Source organism: Ranitomeya variabilis, chromosome 6 (genome assembly GCF_051348905.1).
Source record: "Ranitomeya variabilis isolate aRanVar5 chromosome 6, aRanVar5.hap1, whole genome shotgun sequence".
Classification (NCBI taxonomy): domain Eukaryota; kingdom Metazoa; phylum Chordata; class Amphibia; order Anura; family Dendrobatidae; genus Ranitomeya; species Ranitomeya variabilis.
Window position 1 is genome coordinate 327,917,449 of NC_135237.1, and position 5,298 is coordinate 327,922,746.

A 5,298-nucleotide genomic window follows, 5' to 3' on the forward strand; every position below is an offset into this window, starting at 1 on the left:
ATGGACCACAGCAATTAAACTAGATAGTAGACCAAATGACGACATCGTTTACACCTGACTGTGGACTGACTGGCCACATTTACATCAGACTGTGGGCTGACGGACAAAAAGTTTTACACTAGTCCATGGGCTAACTGATCCAATCATTTACAATAGTCTAAGGACTGATTGAGCACAGCAATTATTCTAGGTGTGGAATTCATGACTACATTTCCAGTAGACTAAAAGACTATGGACTGAATGGCCATAACATTTACATTAGACTGTGGACTGACAGACCACTTTTACAGTGGACTGTGGACTGGTGGACCAAATGTTTTACACTAGTTTATGGACTGATTTGCCATAGCATTTAGCTAGGTATTTAATTCCTGACCACATTTGCAGTAGACCAAAACACTATGTGTGATGCGAGTCACTATAGTAAATGTTAGCCCCAGAAGTGGAGAGAAAGACTACAACAACAGTAAGAAATAATATACACCACTTACTGAATAAGTAAAAGGAGGTCAAACAATCCGAGGTCAGGTCCAGGAAATGGCGCAGTACAGCAAAAAGAAATTAGAGAATAAATCCAATTTACTAGCTGAGTTCAGAAAAAACAGAAAGACAAGACAGTTTACAAGGAGCAGGCACAATAGAAGTCAGGTCACAAGCAAAGAGTCTAAGTTCAGGAAGGGAATAAAGTCAGGCTGGGTCAGGCACAGATCACAGAGAGGTCAGTCTTATACAGGCAGCAGCAAGTGTACAATTGACACTGGATGGAGGAGCCAGCAGGCTTAAGTAGAGGACTACTCAAGGAAAGTGAACACAGATGATTGCAGCACAGACTCAGCATGGATCAGTCTTACACAGTCAACAGCAAGTGTACGATTGACACTGGATGGAGGAGCCAGCATGCTTAAGTAGAGGACTAATCAAGGAAAGTAGTGAGGAAGACAGAGCAGGGGGAATAAACTCCTTCAACAATGACTTGTGGAACACATTAGGAATACGGAAAGACCGAGGGAGTTTTAAGAGGAAGGCAACTGGATTGACCACCTCTAGAATTTCATACGGACCAATGAATCTAGGACCCAACTTCAGCGAGGGCATCTTCAATGTAATATTCCTAGAGGATAACCATACATTAACTCCCACTTTGAAGGTGGCCCCTGATGAGCGCCTCGTATTGGCCTTCCGCTGCTGCCAATACTGAACCACCCCAATGTTCTTTTTAACCTTCCTCCAGACATCCCCCGGCTCTTGAATGGTGACATCCACCCCAGGACACCCGGAACTTATCCTGGAGAACTCACCAAAATGAGGATGAAACCTGTAATTATAGAAAAACGGCGAGGTCCCCATGGACTGATTAACCCGACTGTTAAAAGAAAACTCAGCCAGAGGAAGAAATGATGACCATTTCTCCTGTTGATCTGCGACAAAATATCTTAAAATTGGCTTCAAAGACTGATTTGTTCTCTCTGTCTGACCGTTAGTTTCAGGGTGATAAGCAGAGGAAAAGGACAAATCTATCCCCATTTTTCTGCAGAAAACCCTCCAAAATCTAGAGTTGAATTGTACACCCCTATCCAATACAATATTTAACAGAATCCTATGCAATTGTACCACATCAATAATAAACAGTTTGGAGAGAGATTCAGCATTGGATAATCCAGATAATGGGATGAAGTGAGCTTGTTTGCTGAAGCGATCGACTTCCACCCAAATAGTAGTCATCCCCCCAGACAGCGGTAAATCTGAAATGAAATCCATGGACAAATGATTCCATGGTCTTTCTGGAATTGGCAAAGGAACCAATTCCCCAGCTGTCCGGCAATGCTGTACTTTGACACGTGCATAAGTTTCACAAGCTGACACAAAATCTCTAATATCCTTATGCATGGTGGACCACCAAAACAGTCTCTAGCAACTGCCTTCGGGGTTGCAGTGACCCCTGGATGAACTCTCAATACACAATCATGGAATCCTTGCAAAAGGCATAATCTGAGATACACAGGGACAAACAGCTTGCATTCAGGGGTATTGGAATTAGACAAGTACTGAGCAGTACGGATTCCAGGTTCCAGATCAGAGGAAACCATGACCACAACAATACCCTGAGGAAGAATGGAGGAAGGAGGTTCTGGAGGAGACAGAATCAAGACTACGAGACAGGGTATCTGCCCAAACAAACAATTATCTCTCAACCTTTGCAGAACCAAACGGACATGTTTATAATGTGAATCCATGTTAGGTGAGAAAATTAGAATATCATCTAAATAAACCACAAAAGATTTGCCAATATAATCAGAAAAAATATAATTCATAAAATTTTGAAAAATCGCAGCTGCATTCGTTAGACCAAAAGGCATAACGATATTTTCAAAGACACTTTCAGATGGTAAAAATACTGTCTTCCACTCATCACCCTCACGAACCCGTATCAGATTATATGCCCCGCTGAGATCCAGTTTGGAAAACCATTTAGCCCCGGAAAGCTGATTATATTGATCGGGAAAAAGTGGAAGCCGATAAGAATTTTTAATTGTTTAATTCTCGGAAATTGCCACTGGATGGAGAAGCTAGCATGCTTTAGTAGAGGACTAATCTAGGAAAGTTAACACAGATGATTGCAGCACAGACCAGCACAACCAAAACAGACTGACAGCTTTTACACAAAGTAACATAGAAGACAGGAACAGAATGGAGATCGTGACACTATGCTCTGAATGAGCATTTCATTTACACTAGACTGTGGACTGACTGACCATAGTCTTTATACTATTCTGTGGACTGACTGGCCACATCTACAGTAGACCTTGGACTGACGGATCAAAACTTTTAATCTAGTCTTTGGATGAATGATCACAGAGCATTTACATTAGTTTGAATACTGACTGATCAAAGCATTTGCACTTGTTTAAGGCCTTACTGACCTTGTCATTTTCACTAGATTTTGAGTGCCTGACCACATCTCCAGTAAAGTTTGCACTGCCTGGATATAACATTTACACTAGTCTAAAGACTGAGTGACCACAGCATTTATGCTAGGTGTGGAATTTCTGAACACATTTCCTGTAGACCAGAAGACTATGGACTGAATGAACACAACATTTACACTAGAATGTGGACTAATAGACCACTTTTACAGTGGACTGTGGACTGGCGGACCAAAACTTTTACACTAGTTTATGGACTGGCTGATCATAGCATTTACGCTAGGTGTGCATTTTCTGACCACATTTCTAGTATACTGTAGTCTGACTATAACCTTTATAGAATAATGTAGAATGACTGAACATAAAATATACCGTAAACTAACAAATGACTGACTACAGGATTCAGAATAAACTGACCACAGTCCTTATACCTGAAATAAGTAATTTTGTCCCTAGTGTGTTATATTTTTCTTTGTGTATAGCATGTAGCAGGAACATATTATCACACCTTTGACTATTTACAGGTGACTGACACCCAGTGAGATGGTGGAACATGAAATTTTTCCTTGTGGATTTCAAGAAGAGAATTAGAAAAATCTCCTAACAGGTAATTAATATTCATATTAATTACTGATAATTGTAGGTTTAGACATAAGTTCTAGGCCTGCCGGGGTGTAATAACACCTTCCTGGTACATGGGAATATATTGTTTGTGTTTTTCACATGTATATCTTCTATACACAACTCCTAGTATAACACAACCATATTTCAGGTAGAGATGTAAGGAACATTTCTTCTCCTTATTCTCTGTCTTCTAAAATAAGAAAACGTTCTTATGTTTCATAGAATAGGCTTCTTATCAGCGGTGTAACATTCAATGCCTCGATTACAAGAGACTGATCTCATCATTTACGCTAGGCTGTGGAGCTACTGACCACAGCTTTTCCACTAGACTGTGGACAGACTAACAACATTTACTCTAGACTGTTGACCGACTGACCACAGCATTTCCTCTAGGCTTTGGATCAGCTAACAACAACATTTACACCAGACTGTGAACTAACTGAACAAAGAATTTACACTAGACTGTGTACTGATGGACCACAGCATTTAAACTAGATAGTAGACCCAATGACGACATCGTTTACACCTGACTGTGGACTGACTGGCCACATTTACATCAGACTGTGGACTGACGGACAAAAAGTTTTACACTAGTCCATGGGCTAACTGATCCAATCATTTACAGTAGTCTAAGGACTGATGAGCACAGCAATTATGCTAGGTGTGGAATTCATGACTACATTTCCAGTAGACTAAAAGACTATGGACTGAATGGCCATAACATTTACATTAGACTGTGGACTGACAGACCACTTTTACAGTTGACTGTGGACTGGTGGACCAAATGTTTTACACTAGTTTATGGACTGATTTGCCATAGCATTTAGCTAGGTGTTTAATTCCTGACCACATTTGCAGTAGACCAAAACACTATGTGTGATGCGAGTCACTATAGTAAATGTTAGCCCCAGAAGTGGAGAGAAAGACTACAACAACAGTAAGAAATAATATACACCACTTACTGAATAAGTAAAAGGAGGTCAAACAATCCGAGGTCAGGTCCAGGAAATGGCGCAGTACAGCAAAAAGAAATTAGAGAATAAATCCAATTTACTAGCTGAGTTCAGAAAAACCAGAAAGACAAGACAGTTTACAAGGAGCAGGCACAAGAGAAGTCAGGTCACAAGCAAAGAGTCTAAGTTCAGGAAGGGAATAAAGTCAGGCTGGGTCAGGCACAGATCACAGAGAGGTCAGTCTTATACAGGCAGCAGCAAGTGTACAATTGACACTGGATGGAGGAGCCAGCAGGCTTAAGTAGAGGACTACTCAAGGAAAGTGAACACAGATGATTGCAGCACAGACTCAGCATGGATCAGTCTTACACAGTCAACAGCAAGTGTACGATTGACACTGGATGGAGGAGCCAGCATGCTTAAGTAGAGGACTAATCAAGGAAAGTAGTGAGGAAGACAGAGCAGGGGGAATAAACTCCTTCAACAATGACTTGTGGAACACATTAGGAATACGGAAAGACCGAGGGAGTTTTAAGCGGAAGGCAACTGGATTGACCACCTCCAGAATTTCATACGGACCAATGAATCTAGGACCCAACTTCAGCGAGGGCATCTTCAATGTAATATTCTTAGAGGATAACCATACATTAACTCCCACTTTGAAGGTGGCCCCTGATGAGCGCCTCGTATTGGCCTTCCCCTGCTGCCAATACTGAACCACCCCAATGTTCTTTTTAACCTTCCTCCAGACATCCCCCAGCTCTTGAATGGTGACATCCACCCCAGGACACCCGGAA